This window comes from Thermobia domestica, chromosome 5 (genome assembly GCF_964235325.1).
Source record: "Thermobia domestica chromosome 5, izTheDome1.hap1.1, whole genome shotgun sequence".
Classification (NCBI taxonomy): Eukaryota; Metazoa; Arthropoda; class Insecta; order Zygentoma; family Lepismatidae; genus Thermobia; species Thermobia domestica.
In genome coordinates this window covers 78,260,882-78,281,280 of record NC_137458.1, presented here as the reverse complement: position 1 = coordinate 78,281,280, position 20,399 = coordinate 78,260,882, and positions in this window count along the sequence as shown.

Genomic DNA, 20,399 nt, shown 5'->3' with positions numbered 1-20,399 from the left:
AAAGTACAGAAAGTGCTTAAGTTCAAAAAGTAAACATAACAATACAGTGATGACGCCAGAGGGGGCAAGAGGGGCTAGCGCCCCCCTAGTAGCTACTTCTGCCCTCCTGACTGCCACCTAGACTGCCCCCCCAGACTCGTACAATCTTTAAACATTCTTCATGTAGTATTATATATCAGTATCATAACCAATCTCATTGACAAATTGTAGTCTACTTTCCATGAATTTACTATGTGGCAGATTAATCCTCAAGCTTTCTTCTTTGAGCGTCTGGGTATGCACGCATATTTCTGTTTTCTAATTTAGCCCCTTTTGAGGTAAATTTTAGTTATACTTCTTTCTTATGATTTTTAATAATTGTGCCTAGCGAACAATAGTAGATTTGGTCGACTTGTTTTCTTCTCATTGGATCAACTTCGATTGGAAACAAAAGAAAGGTAAAACTAGTTACGTAACTTGTTTGTATTTGTCCAGGTTTAAAGTTTTCAGTTTCATATTTTGTTTTATTTAAAACTTCTTTTTTCTGAAACATTTTATTCTCGGCTTCCAATATTCAGAGGATGTGCTTATAACAGCTTAGTTTGCAACTACCAGGGCTTAATTTTTTGAAGGAGATAAAAAGAGTTGTGTTTTCCCTTCCTACAAATGATAATAATAAAATTATGGAATGAAATTGATTCCCAATAAAATGTATTGTCAGAGTGCTGATCTTTGGTTAGTAATTGGTTTATACTAGTGCTCTTTTACTTATTTTGTTTCAAAGTACTGACGTGACGTCTACCATATTGACTAGGAACTGCTGAAAAATTCGTAGCCCAACTCAGAAGGAGTGCACGTGGATTGGTGAAGTTTTACTTCTTCTTCTCTTCCCCCGAGAGTCAATATACTACCTTGTACAGTGCTCCAGCTTTTGCAGAAAAGTTTTAAAAAAATCTAGATTTCCTCGCACCACTGTTCGTAGCACTACCCCTATCAGATCTAAAATAGCGTCTTTCAAGTGTTATTTAAGTTTGGGAAATAAGTACACGTGATAGTTAGACGGAGCTAAATCTGCGGAATAAGAATGATGATCTAGACATTGAAATCCTAGATTATGCAATGTCAGTTATGTTCGCAGGGGCTTGATGGACAGGTGTATTCTCCTGAAGGAACAGAATTCCTTTCTTTTCATTTTCCGCAGCGTTGAACTTTTTCAGTTTTCAGTTGAATTTTTTTTCAGTTTTGTAAGTAATGTAGAGATTCTTGATTAAATATCTGACCATTGAGGAGGTAGTCTACCACTCTATACTTATACCAGAAGAATGTTCCAAACAGTTTCTCAACCTACTTCTGTGTCTTGAACTTCTTGAGGCGATGGAGAAATGAGAGCTACTACTCCATTGACTGTTGTTCCGATTCAGGATCATAGGGGTTCAACCATATTTCAACTATGGTTACTATTCGTCAGCGAAATTGATCAGCATTACGGTCAAATTGGAAGAATACTTCTCGTAATGCCGTTACCCTTTTATTCTCCTGACATATATTTTGGGAACCCATTATGCCGAGAACTTGCGCATACCCAAGCCATTCTGAATTATGCTACCGACGAGTTCCAAAGATATGCCCAGAATCCCTGACACAAGTTTTGCTGAGAAGGTAAAAACTGAGAAAGCGGGGTGCAGACCTCAGACTATAATAAATATAAATAGATTAAATTATTTTTGTCACACAAAAAAAGCTGGGGTGGCCTAGGCCCTCCGGCCCCGGGCTATATCCACCACTGGCTGAAATGCTGCAATTTTCAAGAATAATGTCACCAATTGCATCCATGATTCCAGGAAGAGTCATTGCTTTTAATCATCCTGGATGTAAAGCATAATTTGTTGAGAAATTGCTACGTTTATACTAAGCCACTTACTTCTTCACCACTATATACAACGGAGGAGAGTCCCGTGGTGTTTCACTGATTTCCTAATTAATTTACTTCGGTGACTTTCCTTGGTGGAACAAAAATGTTATAACAGAAAGGATCTAGATGTTCGTGAAATTATCTGTTTGGGCACACATAATCACTTCAGAGGCCTGAGAAACAATAAGAATGCCATTATTAATATGAAAATTTATATTTGTACATACAGAGATATGTTTTTCTAAACTACGGTTTCATTTTTCTACCTAGTACCTACACTCCTTCTGGATTGGACTACGACATTTTCAGCAGCTCCTCGTAAATTCTCTCTCTGGCTCTCTCTCTCTCTCTACATACATATATATATATATATATATATATATATATATATATATATATATAGAGAGAGAGAGAGAGAGATACGTAGCATATAGACGAATGTGTTACTTGTAGCATACGCGAAAGTAATTCAATTTATGTTTAGGCTTCAAAAGTTTCATTGAAAAATATTTCAAGTGCAAACGTTACCGTATTCTCGCGTGTATAAGCCGCACTTTTTTTCACGAAAAAGCAAACGAAAATCTGGGGTGCGGCTTATACACGCGAATGATTTAAAATGGCTTAAAGATAATTACGGTATTAATTTTTTGCGTTTGTTGTGCGGTATTTACCGTACATCACAAGAAACACGTATAGAAAACAAATCCACAAAGCCACAATCAGACGAAACAACAATTCAATACAGGAACAAACACGTTACCTCAAATACCGCTATTGTTGATTTGAATCAACAATTACCGGTAAACGAACAAAAGATTTTTTAACGGAAGTAAAGTTAAATTTTAAGGGTGCGGCTTATACATGAGTGCGGCTTATACACGCGAGAATACGGTACTTATTTGTTAGTTACAAATTTTATTTGAAATATGTTTAATTTATAATCATATAGATCTAACATAAAAATAGCAACGAAATACACAATGTAATGTAAAATAAGTCAAACGTAATAAATATGTCATTTTTGGTATTTCAAATAGCCGCTCCCCGAAAATGTATCTGCCCCTCCTTTGCCACCCTAAGAACTTAAAGCTGGCGTCGTCACTGTAACAATATAGTATGGAGTTCTTGCATACTATTCACTGTTGGCGGAAAAATTTCTTCTTTTACTTTCTTTTCTCCACATCAAAGGATTACACCGAAAAATTTACAGAAATGAAAATAAGCTTTTCATTGTTGCATTGTTATGTTCTCAATGATTTTGCATTGTAAATATTGGCTTTAAAAAATATTAACACAGTATGTTAAACTTTCAGTTAAAGAGAATTTTTCAAGAATTGTGCTATATACTGTATTTTAAATTATGCTTTATGCTTTATTTTCTAAAATTATGCTTTTAAAACTAGTTTCCCAATGTGAGTGCATTTTGGCGTTCACCCAGTGTCGTGACCATAGTGCTTTCAAACGGGTCGGGTCAACTCGGTTCGGGTCAGTCGGGTCAGTTCGGGTCGGGTTGTCGGGTCAGGCTACTCGGGTCGGGTTGTCGGGTCGGGTCAGTCGGGTCAGCTCGGGTCGGGTTGTCGGATCGGGTTGTCGGTTCGGGTCAATCGGGTCATCTCGGGTCGGGTTGTCGGGTCGGGTCAACCGGGTAAGCACGGGTCGGGTTATCGGGTCAGGTCAATCAGATCGGATCACGGTTCGGGTCAGTCGGGTCGGGTCGGGTCATCGGGCCGGGTCAGTCAATTCGGGTCACGGGTCGGGTCGGGTCGGTCTTCAACCCGATCCGACCCGACCCGTTGAGAGCACTACTCCCAAATAATTACTCTACCCATAGTTTGCAATACATAAATAAATAAATAAATAAATAAGAATTGCTTTCCTTCAAGAGCTATCGTGCGCAGTAACTTAGTAGCAGCAACAATCGTGGTCTATTTCTCGGTAATAGTAATAATAATAATAATAATAATAATAATAATAATAATAATAATAATAATAATAATAATAATTATTATTATTATTATTATTATTATTATTATTATTATTATTATTATTATTGTGTCCAGGTTCTGTTAGAGGAAAGGTTCAATTTTTCTACAGACTCATTTTTCTATAATGATTCTTCGGTACTATGCTTAATGTTTAGTTAACTAAAGAAGAAGCGAATCTAGTTGTCTGGAGGCGCCATTTCATGTTACCTTTCGGTGACCATTTAGTACTGTTCAGCAGAAGTACAATGTTCTTATAGATTATTCGTTGTATTGTTATAAAGTAGGAAATGATACAAGACTCTGTATTTTCTAAATTAAGGTTTTGGGAAATTCCAGGGCAATGGTTTGACCTTTTCAACAAGCGCCCACATTTTATAACCCTACATACTACACGCCCACATCATTCACGGTTGTCTTTGACCGTTTTGCAATTTTACTTGCAGCATTGTATTCTCAAATCATCAGTAATAGTAACAAAAATTGAAATATCGCTCTGCAATATGAAAAAAAAATGTTCCGATGATTTTGGTTTGAGTGGAGTTGTGATTTTTTCGAAGCTCATAGTACTAAATGCCTTGCATATGTACTGCGAACACTTAAGACCTTATTTAGAGAACGAACTGTGTGATTATGCCTAACTTTATATGTAGGGGAAGGAGTAGAATTTTTGAACGTTCAATTCTTCACTCCAGGCGACAGAGCATTTCGGGATGACCATTCTTTCCTAACCTAATATTCACCCTTTGCACGACTGTTGCTTTCGCAGAGATAACAAGGATGTTTAGTGTATCCTGACTGACGTCCCAGCAGGAGGCCTATAACTTTAAAATTGACGCACGAAAGCCATTGGTGTGGTTTGTAATTCACTGAATGTAGCAAACACGTAACAATTTCATATGTCTCTTTCATATGAGTAGAATATGCAACAATAATAGACCCAACGACATTGCCGTTGTTAAATAGGAAACCTTTCAACTTGATTTCGATGAATCGATAAAATGTCTCCGATCAGAAGCATTGTAAGTCACACCAACCCATTTTATAAGTCCTGGTATGTCACAGCAGTAAACTATTGATCCATGTTCAACAAAAGAGAAATAATCTTATGTTTTCTTTGCCTATACCAAGAGAAAATTGTCCGGGATGAAAGTCAAGACATTGTAGGACTTACAAATAGCAAAATTAATGTCAATCTTCTAGCAATTACTAGAATATATTCATGTTTTCTACTAGTTTTTCCCATGGACATAAGTAGTTTTCCACTAAACCTTGATTTCTGAGTATGTTGAATTCTCGAAAAACTGACGTTATAGAAATAAAGTGATTACATATTTGAAATCGGTGTAAAAGTCCATTTCAGAAAATGTCATTCGTTTGAAAACATCAGAATGCATGCAGAGCAGTGAAATAATAACAATAATATTAATAATCTATACAGTATATAAGACAGTATAAGTTAGTTACTCATTATCGACCAAGCCATAATAATATAATTAGCAATGATACTCTTTTTGACGAAAGCAACGGAAAAGGAAGGATTTTTGGAAATATGTGTCATTAGGGGCGTAAATAGCTTTTTAAAAGGATAGGGTATCTTGCTAATCCCTGAAGTAAGGAAGATGAAACTAGCCATATAAACTAACCATCAAAAATAACTGAACATGTTTCTCACAGTTTCTGAAAATTCCGCACCTAAACAAGGAAGGAGTAGTTCGTATAACAATAATTTTTCAAGTGTATTTTATTTAATTTATTTTTAGAAAATGATAAATGTAAGACTTCTTTATATTGGGCAAGTGCAATTTCAAATTTAAACTCAATTAAAAATAAATCATTACCTTTACAGCTTTTCCGAAAATTTTGTCCTAAGAGGAGGATGGAGGATAATGTCTACCTATTAAAATTTCTGCATTTGCTTACATTTGAGGTGTGAAATTTGGCTTTGACCTCTTAACTAAAAATAATTGAACGTATGTTTCTGGAAATTCAACTCTTTTAAAGATGGAGAAGAGAGAGGATTTCTGTAATATTAAAATGTACCACTATATATTCAGAAAGTCATGAAATGTGAAATTCGCTTAAATTCGGAATGTGAAACTTCGTGTATAAACTTTGAACTAAAAAGAATGGAATACGTATTTCAGAGTTTTCGAAATTCTCCTTTTAAGCAGAATGAAGGAGGAATTAATTTAATTATTTCTCAACATTTAAATCGGCGTTCGCTGTCTCATCATCATAGAATGTTCGAGGAGAATTACTGTACATATTTAGAACTATTCTAGAGCATGGTATCATCATATCACTTTCACTGAAATGCGTATCCTAAGGGGAGAGGTCAACGTCTAAAATATTTGCTAAAAGTACAGTATCTTACAAATCTCTCATGTATGAACATGAAATTTAATATAAAAACCAAATAGACACGCAACCCAGCGTTCTAGGAAATTCCACTTCCGTCTCATCTCATGAAAAATGATTGAGAATTTTCGAACATAGTTAGCACTTGACTGAAGCCATTTTCTAACCATGTCAGTTTCATTAAAATACGTATCCTAAGAGGTTGGAGGAGTTAATATATACGGCAAAAATTAAATATCTTCCAACCCAAGGAGATGAAAATAGGTATATAAACTTTTTACTTAACGACGTCACCATGTGGAAATGCCCCAGCGTTTTCGAAATTTCTGTTTGCAAAAGAGGTTACAGGGTGGCGAAAGTGTTTGAAACGTCTGAAAAAAAATTTCAAAAGATTTTAGCACGTGGGATATCTCTATTTTATCAACTCACTTTGAAAAAAAAATCGTAAAAGCAGAAGATAATTTAGATTTCTTGCAAATAGTAAATACTGCATTGTATGAAACACATTTTTGAACATAGTCGAGCTAGGAGTTTTATTTCACTTTTGTTTAAATAAGTTACGTAACGCGGAAAGGGTGATCAAATATAACTTTCAAATATTTCCTCAATATTCAATAAAAGAGTTATTTTAATATGATACCCTTATCTCCTAAGCGTATAGGACTGGTAACTTAAAATTTGGTATTTGGATTTCCAATTTAAAATAATTTAACACGTGTTTCAGCATTTCTTATATCTCTTAGTAATAAAGGGGAAGGAAATGATGAGAATAGGAATTATTACTCATATAATAGCATATCGGTATCTCAGAATCTCTGAAAGTTGCGAACATGAAATTTGGCTTTAGGACTTCTTATTTAAAACAAAATCTATTAAAAACAGTAAACAGGACCACCCAATATTTTTCAATTAAAATTGAAACCAGAAGTTATAGTAGATATCTACCACTTAGTTTTATAGACGAGTGATTAGAGTGGAGATGGAATATATTCTAGGGACGCTTAATCGAATACAAAAAGTGTTCCTATTTATTGCCGTTTGTCATATACAGTCTTGTTCAAGAAAACTTTGCCACTCACCTCTCTTTGAAAAGGCCTGTACTCTTACCTACAGTTAAAATTAAATCAAATAAATGTGAATTTTGTTTGGTCGATTAAGAAGTTTATTTAGAGCCACAGCATCATAATTTCCTTTTGCGGTTGCAAGAATTATCATCTTTCATAGCAGGATGAGTGGTCAGTATTTCTCGAACAAGACTGTACAACGATGAACGTTAAAACCGGAAGTGGTTGATTTCTAATAATTACGTTTGATTACAGGGTAAAAGAAGAGATGGTGCCTATTTTAGGAACGCTAACTTCTTTTTTTTTTTTTTAAAAAAAAAAACCTCTTCTCGCTGTCATTTATAGGTCATATTGTATGTATATTACATTTAAACTGGAAGTCATACTGGATTACCAGGGTGTCTATCGGCCACGAAAGGGATTTTAAAAAGTCACGAAATCAGAAAACGGTCATGAAAGTCAAGAAAAAGTCACGAAATTTTGCTTTGGTATCACAATTCATTTTATCTGTACAAATATAAGTACATACTGGAAACTGTTGTTCTATAAAACGTCAAAATTCACCACTAAAAACGTCTATGCTTTTAGACGCTACCAAACCACAAGTAAAGCACGCTTCTATCTTTTGCATGAAAATTGGCCCAAGTCGCACTCAAATTGGCTTTTGAAAATGTTACTAAATTTATTGGTTTGTTAAAGAAAAGGTCATGAAATTTCATTTTGGAATTTTAGTAGACACCCTGTCATTTCTGACTTTATTAGAGTGTTATGGATAGACAAAATGTATTCTTGAGATGCTCAGTCGATTGTCGGAAACAGCTTCTCGCTATCTATTACAGCTTTTGCTCCACAGTAATGGAAAGTAAACCGAAAATTGTTTATTTCTACCGCTTCTAGTTTTATCAAAGTGATAAGGATAGAAATAAAATATGTTCTTGGAATCTTTTAGTAGATTTCTCAAAACTGCTTCTCGATATATATTACCATTTTCCCCGTTCAGTGTTAAAGCGGGAACTAGTTTATTTCTGCCACTTTCTATTTCAATACCGTATTAAGGATGGAGTTGAAATGTATTCTTGGGATGTTAAATCTACTGCCGGAAACCGTTTCTTGGTATCGATTACCCTTTTTGGTTTACAAGATCAACGTTAAAAGCAAAAATGTTTGATTTCTACCACTCCTGGTTTCTGATCTACAACCTCCTGGTTTATGATCCTCTACTAACGAACTCTTTCGAGATAATTACTTTAGCTATCAATTACAAAAAACAGAAGTCAAATTCAGTTTTGTTCAAGAGTTTCGTGCGGAGTAACAGACGGGATGGACCAAAGTACTAACTGTACAATATTATTATAAATCTTAGTCTGTAATCCCAATAATTAGATACATATTTCAGCGTTTTTGATTGTGATCTAGAAGGGAAGAAGAGGGTTTGGAAGAGAATAGAGGTGGATATTAAAATTATTATTATACTAAAATGTTTATATCTCGGGATACGGTAAAGATGAAGACATGAAACGTGGTATTTGTACTGAAATTGGTATGCTTCCAGATATATTAAGTGCAAGGTCATAGGCCGAAGAAACACGGTGGCCTGGGAGCAAAGCCCCCAGGTATTTCAACTGAAATTCAGTATACTTGCAGGTATTTGAGGTGCGAGGTCATAAGCCGAGCAAACACTGATGATTGCAGGTTTGAGATGCAAAGCGTTAGATCGAACAAATTTGCGGGTCTGAGGGCAAAGCCTACAACGAAACGAAGGCTTGTATTAAATAAATTGATAAAGACACTAAGGAGGCTCACACAATATTTTCTTAATTAGTAATGAAATAGGAAGTGATAGTAGATTTATACCACTCCCGGTGTTAGTAGAGGGATTGGATTGGTGACACAATTATATTCTTGGGGTGCTTAATTGATTCCAGAAAACTGCGTCTTGCTATCTACCTCCGTATAGAAGTTGATATCTACCAGTTCCAGTTTTAGTAGAGGGTAAAGGATGAAGATGAAGTGTATTCTTAGTCGATTGTAGAAAACCGGGTTACGGTTTCCGCTCTGCAGTGATCAACGTTAAAACCGGAAAGGGTTGATGTCTACCATTTCCGGTTTTAGTATAGGGTTAAGGATGGATTTGAGAACGGACGGTTAATCGATAATGGAAAACAGCGTTTTGTTATCTATTACAGTTTTTCTTCCATAGCAATCAACGTTAAAATAGGAAATAAATAATCGCTACCACTTTAGTTGTAGGTTAAGAACAGAGACAATATGCATTCCTAGGACGTTTAATCGATTTTCAGAAAAGCTTCTAGCTTTCTACTAACGTCTTTTGTTTTACAGTGATCAATCTTAAACCGGAAGTCGTTGATTTCAGCCACTTCCAGTTCAAGAGTCACCTTCATTAATTTTAAAACATTTTTTCCTACATAATTATGTAACACTTTGTTTAATTCCAACTAAACTTGATACATATATGTCTTACAATCTGGAAAGAAATACTCGGGAGGGTAAGGAACCCCTAGTATCCCAAGGAGTGGGGATGGGAGGGCTGACATTTTAAAAATAATTGTAATGATCGATATTCGTGTTGAATCCATATTTTTCGGGTCAGTCGCTGATATGGATAATGACTGTTTCCATACCGTTCAAGTTCATCGCTGAAGAATCGGGAAGAGAGACATTTTAAAAGTAATCGAAAATGATGGATATTAAAGGCGAATCCATAGTTCTCATTAGTGATAAGACGAATAGTGGTACTTTTGATACATTTTAAAAAGAAGTTAGAATGCAACTTTGAATTTAATTAGTGTAAACTTATGCATTAAGAAAAACTAGACTATTTGGCATCCAAAGTTGTAGGTGCGACTGTAGAGTTTATTATTATTATTATTATTATTATTATTATTATTATTATTATTATTATTATTATTATTATTATTATTATTATTATTATTAAAGTATACTTTTTAAATAGCACCACGACATGGGAGGGAGAGAGAGTGAGAGATTTCTGGCCTTTTCAATATATTCTTAAACGTTTATAAAGAGTTTGTTAAGATATTTTTAATTTATGTTTGTTTCTTATATTGCAAGTACACACAACTTGTAAGATGTAAATACAACTTAATTTTGAAGAGACTCGAAAATGGTGACGCCATTTCCGTTGCTTTAGTAGCTAGCACGCGCGTCTTTCGTGCACGTAGTCACACGTTCGATTCCCAGTGGGAATATCTTACAAAATTTGGACGATTACTGTGTTTGAATTTCATCATAATCTTTGGATCTACGTCTCATATAACCTCGAAACAGAAAGGGAATCCTAAACTTAGATAATGAACTATCTCGAAACCGATGAGAGTACAAAACTCAAAGTTTCAGCAGAAAGCTCGCACAAAAATTTGGAACAGAAAAAAGTATCAAGTATTCAGTTGGAGGGGGAGGGAAAGGATGGGAACACGGACCATAAAACACATTATTGAAATGGCAGTCAGTGATGATTATAGAGGTGGCTCTTGGGTCTAGAGCTTCGAAATTCCCTCTAGGGCATTTCCCGAGCGCGCTCAATCTGAGTTAACAGAATTTTTACAGTACTATATTCACCCATCGTTTATTCAATACCCTCGCACTGGAAAATCTGAAAGGGACATTTTCTCCTATCGTGCTCAATATGATTTACATGTATTTTTGCAGTACTGCTTTTCACCTCTAGTGTAATTAAATTCTTCCACGAGAAAATCTGTAATCAACACTCAGGCACGTAGCCAAGGTGGGGTCCGCGGGGTCCGTCCCCCCTCCCCTTCGGGACCAGAAATGAAAAATAAAGGAAGGTTAAAACAAAATGAAATGACAAAAATAAGGATCAGCGTTATAAATTAAGAAGAAAACTACAGGAAGCTTTTGCTTATTCTTTCTTATGAGGAGATTTGTATTACTTGCAATATGGTGGCGAGGCAAGCCAGGTATCCTGGAAGATTCAGGGAATTTAAAATTTCAAGAAAAGTTATGGGATTCTCAGAATTACTGCTACTAGTCAGGGAGATTTCAAGCCTTTGAAAGCATAAGTGCCGTTGTGTAACAGCGTGGACATTTTTAATCATAACTTTTCGCCATCGCATCCTTGCAGTAACATACATGCTATTTCAAGGACAATTTTCTTTTGCTCCTTTAACCTGTCATTTAGAACCGACAGTGGTTGACGGAATAATAAAAACAAAAAATATGTTGAAAGAAAGTTGTGTTACCATTTGATTCAACAGAGAAAGGAACGCATATATTGTAGAACTAGTTGAATATACACATGCTTCGCACATGAGCTGTATTTGGAAGTCAACGCCTGTTGGAGTATCACCATTGATCTCAGCGACCGCGAAAAGTATGAATTTGATACTAATATCGGTCATTTTAGGCTATTTTTTTTACATGTCTCGGTATCCACCCCCTGCTGACTCCCGGCCCGCATACTTCAAAGTCATCGCTAATCGAAGTGTCACCATTGATTTCAGCGACCGCGAAAACTATGGATTTGACACTAATATCGGTCATTTTGGATTACTTTTAAATATCTTGGTATCTCACCCCCTCTACGGTGATCCCCGGCCCGGAGCCGAATAACGTGAATTTGGAAGTTAATGCGACTGGAGTTTCACCATTGATTTCAGCAACCGCGAAAATATGAATTCGACACTAATAGCTGAAGTGGTAGAGCGTTGGCTTCGCATTCGGGGGGTTGTGGCTTCGAATCCCGCTGCGTACCATTCTGACTGAGGTTTTCCAGGGTTTCCCTCAGTCCTACCAAGCAAATGACAAGGGTGATGATCGGACTACCGTATACGCCAGTCAGAAACACCCGGTTGCAATTTTAAATGTAAAATGCAAATATAGAGCCTTGACAATGTCTCTCTCTCTCTCTCTCTCTCTCTCTCTCTCTCTGTGTGTGTGTGTGTGTGTGTGTGTGTGTGGGTGGGTGGGTGTGTGTCTGCGTATATACATATCGCAGGCACACAAAACATCTAAAAACACTTCATACAGGACACGTAAGTTTGGCCCTCCACTGTACAACACTTGTTGCGGTTGCCGATCGTTTTTGTTTTCAATATGTCATGTGAATCTTCGTCTTCCGTCACCAGTAACCAGTTCACCGTGAGTGCCGTGGTGTGAATGTGGTGCTGTAAAATGGGCGACCTGACAGGCATCCATCCAAAGAGGTATGATCGTTGGTGTCTGGTTGAGCTTAAGTGGCATCAGTGGCGAACATTGTGGGGGTATCGAAAGGTACTGTGTCCAATGTCACGAGGGCATACACAATTCATGGGCAAACGACGTCTCAAAGCACAACAGTGGACGAAAGACAATCTTGTCAGATAGGGACCGGAGGGAATTAAAACGGGTTGTAGCAACTAAAAAGACGACCACTGCATTAAAAGTTGCGTCTAAACTGAATCCCGGTTTCATCGAAGCGACGGGGACTTCATAAAATGAAAATTTCATGGCAGAACCGCTATCACCAAACCCTGGTCACAGCAGTAAATGCCAAGATTCGTATCCAGTGGTGCAAGGACCACAAGGCGTGGACCCATGGGCAGTGGAAAAAGGTAATGTGGTCCGATGAATTTATCTTCAACTTGTTTCCAACAACCGGTCGTGTTTACGTACGGAAAATGCCGTTGCAGGCCTATTATACAGACTGTCTGCTCCCAAATGTAAAGCATAGGGGTGGTTCTGTTACAGAATGTGCAGTGATATCGTGGTTTTCTCCAGGTCCCATCATAGCCGTGTATGGAAAGATTAATGCTAAGGCGTATGAGGCCATTTAGGGCAACCAGATACTACCCATGGCCCAAATATTGTCCCCTGATTGTGATGGTATCTACCAAGATGATTTGGCACAATGTCACGCTGCAAAAATGGTGAAATCATGGTTTGAGGAGCATGGCCAGGAGCTATCACACCTTCACTTGTTCCCACAATCACCAGATTTTAACATCATTGAGCCATTGTGGTCTGAGTTACAAAGGCGTGTTCGAGCTCATTACCTCCCACCAACAACCCGTAAGGATCTGGAGCATATTTTGAAGGAACAATGGTACAAAATTAAACACACCAGGATTCAGGAGCTGTATTCGTCCATTCCACGTCGACTCCAAGCTGTTTTGGACGCAAAAGGAGGCCCCACACCAGGTTTTTTATGATTTGCACACATTTGCAAACGTTTTAGATTTTTTGTCTACACCTGTATATACACTGCAATCTCGGTACAGTTTAATCTCCATATCAGGCAACACTGGTAAATAGATATAATAGCCAGTTTCATGGATGTAGCAAGTCAGGTGTTTGCCCCAAAACACGTTCTATAGGATTCTACGTAAAGGAAGATATCGGATCTTTAAGAAAAGTAACACATTTACGCTTTTTAAATTCATTCTTAGAAATGAAACTATTAAAGATGACGAAATTACTATTTTGAAAGACATTTTTACAAGATCTTACAGAGGATTTAACTACATGGTAGAGCGTTGGTTTAATACGTCGTTGACTTATTATGTAACGTTAAGAATCCATCGTTATCGACTGAATCATGGACGAACCCACAGATCTGGGTTCGTACGTTGTGGGGACACGGATGTCTCGTACCGAAACTTCGAATTTTCAATGAGTAACATCTATATCAGATCTAGTATACACGTTTTAATATAATTTATCCTTATTTTTAATTTGATGTCACAAAACTTGAGACCCCTACGTGCCTGTATTCCTGAATAAATTATTGCATGCAAGTGCCCACTAAACGATATAATTATGCTTATGATCTTGTATGACTCTTATTCTAATATCATATAAGAGCAGCCTAACATGTTCTTACTCTCTATTTATATTACAGCGGCATCTAAGAAACTCAGTTCTCAAAGCTAATAACAGTAAATACCTAAGAAACTACACAAAGCAATAACATCTGAATTGACGGACTGATTTCTATTCAAAGTGAAATAACAAAGAAATTCATAGATGAGTTGGTGTAGGATTTACTTCGAAAGGAAAAGTTGACAACTACGACGAGAAGTTAGTTTCTCTTAAGGTTAAGCCTAGTTGTGTCAAATAAACGGTACAATATGATTAATCAAATAGTGTTATGATAATAATTAATTGATTTCTTAGAAATCCTATACAGGATATATATAAAAAAAAGATCTTTCTAAAGTGAGATTGATTTATTAATTTATCTTACAGACATGTTTCTGGGGTCATTGTATAGCAAGCTACATCAAGCACTCACATCGTTTTGACTCACATAATACTCTAGTTCAGAGACAGCCCACGACAAGCTCTAGAGGCAATTTAAGCAAAGATGGCTGCCTTTACTGGTCCCGAGCGTGCAAACTGCGTCTTTAAGGTTTAAGAATCCAAGTCTGCAACTATTGTGCAACGTAATATTCAAACGAAGTGTGGTAAAGATCCTCCCAGTAGGCCTACTATTTATCAGTTGTATGAGCGTTTTATTAAAACTGGATGTTCGGTAAGACACAACAAATATTGAAGTCGTTCCCGTACGTCTAACAAGAAAATGACTTCATATGCGATCTGTGCCCAAACACCAATGGAAGCCAATTTGAACATCTTTAGGTATAAGGGAAATAAACCTTGACGAATTTTGCTACAAAATGACACTACAACCATGTCTGTAAGCTAAATAAGTAAATCAATATGAGTTTTGAAACTTGCAAAGTACTTTCTGATACATCCTGTATATGTACAATTAAAAACTTTCTAGTCGAATCACTGTAATACCTGACACCTTAAGTCATTATTCAGTTCCAATTTTCTTTTCAATGAACAAGTGAGCTTCGTTGTTTATTGTGAAACAACGTGTAGATTTCTAAATTATATGATTTACTATTAAAATTGAAAATGCTAGATGTATAACTTCCGGTTGCAATGGGAAGAAAATGTCAAAGATGGAACCTATTCTTCAGACGCTGAATCCATATGAAAGCATTCTATTTTAATATTAGAGTTTATGTTCCATTGGAAGAGAATTAAAACTAGATGATCGACAGATTTCTACACTTATATCAATACAAATAGAACGCTGCGTATCAGAGGGTTTTTCCAAGTGAATTATATTATTTGCAGGGTTTTCTTTTGTGTTATGTTAAAACTTCTATGATGGGTCAAATCGTCCAGGCTATTGCTACAGTACTAGTTTCTGACCCTACATGAATCTTATCCTAATATCATATAACAATAGCCTACCGCATTGTCCTGCACATTCTATATATCTTCCCATGCTTATATATAAGCTCGGAAAAAGAAAGATGGTAAGAATTAGCAGCTACTATCAAGAAGCGTTTTTTTTTAAAGTTAGAATGGATTTGACGCAACCTGAAAGGTAGTGACTCGTATTTAATATATACTAAACCCTCTATTATTATGAAGTGGAGTGAATAATAATAATAATAATAATAATAATAATAATAATAATAATAATAATAATAATAATAGTTATTATTATTATTATTATTATTATTATTATTATTATTATTATTATTATTATTATTATTGTCCCCTTGATTAAGTCTTTAGTGGAACATGACTGTAATTGCTGTGGATTGCCCAAATTGGAACAAAGTACTTTATTCATGATGGATATTAAGTTTTCAGATACCTCGCTGGCCACAAAAAAAATCCCCAGACCATACAAGTCGATAGAACGGCTTTGTGAATGGTTTGATTAAGTAAGAGCGTGAAAAAATTGAGCAATTATCGAATACATCTACACACAGGGAGTGATCTCAAAGTATTCATCTCGATATTTGTCAATCATATTTTTTTTTAGTGTGTTTTACCGCAGACGATAACGTCGTCTCTTCGGGAGTGATTGAGATAGACATTGGTTATGATTTATAACATATATGGGCTATGAGGTTTAAAGTCAATCATAGAGGAATCTTTCACCTTATAATCCTACTGTAAGAAATTGAGTTGCAAGTTTCCAGAAGTTTCAGAAAACTTCACTGAATAAAAAGACATTGATGCCGTCTATGACATGATATTACAATATCGAATTTTTTTGCTATTGGTGTCTTGAATAAAACGTTTTAGCACGTACTCACGAAGAGCTGAGCTCACATTTATGGGGGTATATGGATGAGCATGAGAAAAATATTAGTAGGACAGATTCGAAAATTATGTAGCAAGTTGTGATACGCTGGCCGGAGTATACTATTACCCACTATTAAGAAGTTTCAGTGAAACAAAAATATGAGATCACCTAAAAAGGTGCTTCAAAATCGTTTTGATGAAACAAAACAACCGAAAAGTTATAATAGAAAAATGTTAAGAAATAAAATGTTGCGTCACAAAACGTTGTGTTTGCAGTCATTTTCTATCTTATAACAATAATAATAATCCACTGAATCGAAGATTATTTAAGCCCTGTTTAACCAAGTTCAGATTCATGGAATCGATCCTTTAAGAAATGACATCGCAAGAACCTTGCGTTTTAAATAGTGTGTCGTAGTGTACAGCGGGTGACAGAAATTCTTGAGGTGTAAAGTCCGTGAATTACGCAACCCAACTGCCGCCTGCTATAAGATTAATTACGCTTGGTAGTAGCTTGCACAGCAGCGTGAAGTTCCCCCAACTGTTAAAAGCACAAGTCGTTAAGAGTGTTTCTGTGCAGAGGTGGAATGAAACGCTGGCTGACGAAATGACAAAAGGGAGACTTTGGTTACTTGTACTCACAGTAAACAGCACAATACCCGAAAAAATATACCGACACCAGAAGCGCCGATGAGTAGATAACATTCAGGGGTTTTTAATAATATTATAATAAGCTCAAATGAGGACTATAAACAAGTTAACTTACGTCAAATGAGTATACATATATGTGTATCAAATAATATACGGATAAATTATGAGGTATATGTAGTAGGTGATTTTTTTAAGTAAGCAAAAAGCCTGCAATAACAATAGGCACCTGCAAATCAATTAAAGTATGGATCGATCATTCGGGGAAGAACTCATCCTCCCATGAAAATTTTGGAAAGAAGAACTTTCCCGATTTCATTATTCGTTAAATGACTTTTGAAAATACTAAATATTGGTACGCAGTAATTTACGAGTATTTATAAACATTAAAAATGCTAAATTCCATAATTCTCAAACGAGTTGGAGAACTTATCCGTACCTACTCTGCGAACTCTAGTAGTTCTTAGCAAATAATTTAATACTTCTTGGAGAATGCGTTTACTAGTGAAACATCATATGTCACATTTTTCCTTAACCATACAAAATATATTAAGAAAACTACACATGCTTACCCACAAATGAGAAGTGTAAAATGTCCAAAGAGTCAAAGAACACAACTAGCAAGATTTTACCTGTTTGCTCTCTTAGTGGATAAATCATTTACCTTAACGTTTACACGAAATAATCATTCTAATATTTTTTGCAAACCAGCATCCAAACTCTTTCAACCTGTGATTTTATTTTATATAAATAAATATGACTTTGTGTTACTTATAATGTATTTGATATCTACATTATCTATATTAAAAATATAAAATATTTTAAGAAATGTATTAAGGTTAGTTTAAAGGGACAAGTTTTGCCGATAGATGTCACTACAGTCTTCGTATGTCTCAAGTATTTTTTTACCTTTCACGAAACTTCACGATTTGTCTTACAAATTTCAACCTAGAGACTTCAAATTTTTTAGAGAAATAACTTCATAACCTATCGAAAGCAACAATCCGTGCCGATTGTTTATTTAGAATTTCCTTCATTGCTGTAATTGCTTGGTTGTTGAAAAGAATATCCAGATCTTTAACAATATAACTGTTTCAACAATGCCGAAAATTCTAAATAAAAAGTCGGCACGGATTGTTGCCTTCGATAGATTATGATGCTCCTTCTCTAAAACATTGAAGTCTCTAGCCTGAAATTTGTAACAAAAATCGTGAATTTTCGTGGAAAGTAAAAAATGCATAAAAGAGATACGAAGATTGTAGTGATATCTACCGGGAAAGCTTGTTTCTTTAAACTAACCTTAAAGATTGAGAAATTGCGCGTTTACTACACAAGGAAATAAAGTCCATTTCGATCATTTTAGTTAAGATCTCTATCAAAAGTTTCTTTAAAAGCATAAAAGATGCACCTCCATATATTCTAAATAATTTTATTAATGTATTACACTGTTTGTCTTCAATTTACCGTTAAACTGCATCAATATATCTTTATAACTTTGGTAATTAGAATTTAATGCCTTATTCTTAATTTCTTTGAGAAAATAGAGCACTATCTATAAAATAATGCTTAATTTTACATACATAATTGAATTTGAATTGCAAGTTACTCGTTACTTTATAAACTCTAGATTACTTGAATGTTTAAAACTTTTTCTACAGTCACAATTTATTTATTCTTACGTTCCAGAAAGAGTAGTAGTGAAAAAAAATTTGACTACATTTTTATAACCTAGATTGTGTATTCATTTCATCCTAAATCTAATATGACTGAATGACAATTGCGAAAAATGCTCTATTGACAATAAATTCAATTTTAACCTTTATTTACCTTTTAACGTATCCTTTGACATGTCTACTGTTAGTCACAGAATCTCTACACATGACAACTGAAGGTAGCCTATATTTCCACTCCTGTCGATTTCTGTCAATTCTAATCACAGTCGGGTTATCTTGATATTTTGTTCAGGTCCCCCAAATAATTATCAATGCTGTTGTAATGCACATTATGACACAAGCAGTCCAAAATATCCTTAAAAGTTGTAAATATGGTTTTAATGTATAACGACAGTTACATTTGAAACAATCATGTGATTAAAATATTTTATTTTGCTTCATATTTTATTTTGCTTCATATATATAATCAAACTATTAAAACACAAACGATCCTCAAAATATTAATCATCTTTAAGCTATTCACATACTTAATATAGTCCTAAATATAAGAGAATCTGTAGTTTAGAAAATGTCATGATTCAGAAAACTTACGAAGTAATAAAAGAAAAACTGTATAATTTTTGATAAACCTCATATACATGATGTGATCATCTGTGCTTGAAAACCTAGAGATTTGTGTCATTGTACGAAAGGAACAACTTGTGTGTTACAAATTAAAAACATAAAAAGTGCATTGAGACAAACCCTCCATTTCTGTCTCATGACCTTTTCGAAACTACTTATTCATATAAAAATACCTTATTCCGTACCAGCTTTCGGAAATTATGCTGATCATATTTAATAATTCAAAGCAATGACGCTAAAATCATTGTCAATCATTGTAAAATCAAACTGTCATGCTTATTATAGCAAACTTAAATGCAAGAGTCTTTGGCGCAAACTATTAGGAAATGTGACCCAAGAAAAGGTGTAACCTTACAAGATGTGGCTGCTTTCAGACATCACTATGGTACTAAAATAATCACAAAAGAACATAGTTTAAAACACGCCTAATGGTTCCTGTGAGATTTTGTTTGTTTTTATTGAAGCTTAGCGAATCATTTTAAAGATAAAGGGTATGAGAGACTAGACCTATATTTTAGGTGAAATCCGAAAAATGTAATACGTACAAATTTTAATGGTATTCCATGAATATCGAACCCCGGAATACAACACCAAGAGCGAGCGCTCTAGTCACTAAAACAACGGGGAAATCAAGGGTTAGGGTTCCATGATAATTGTGAAACGTCTGGACCAGTTTTTCCTAAACTTAGTGCACATATTACTTGTAGTGTGGGAAAGATTATTGTCTGGGTAAAATTTCCTCATTACTAGCAAAGGTGGAGGTTGAAAAGGGGGAAGAAATATTAATATGATCGAAATTACCAGCATTACTATTAAGTACGTTGTTTTCGTTGACTTTAAATTGATTCGTGGCAGTTTCGATGTTCTTTAACACCAGGTCTAGACTAGTCAGAGTAAGACAATCGTGCACTCCAGGTGCAGTCAGTGACAGGAGAAATACAAAATTTGTAAAAAAAAAACGACCGATATCGAAGTCAAATCCATTGTTATTTCTTTATGTGCTAGTTGGTGATAAAAGTGCAGCTCCCCAGTGAGGAAAGACAAGTAAAGTAAAGGCGAG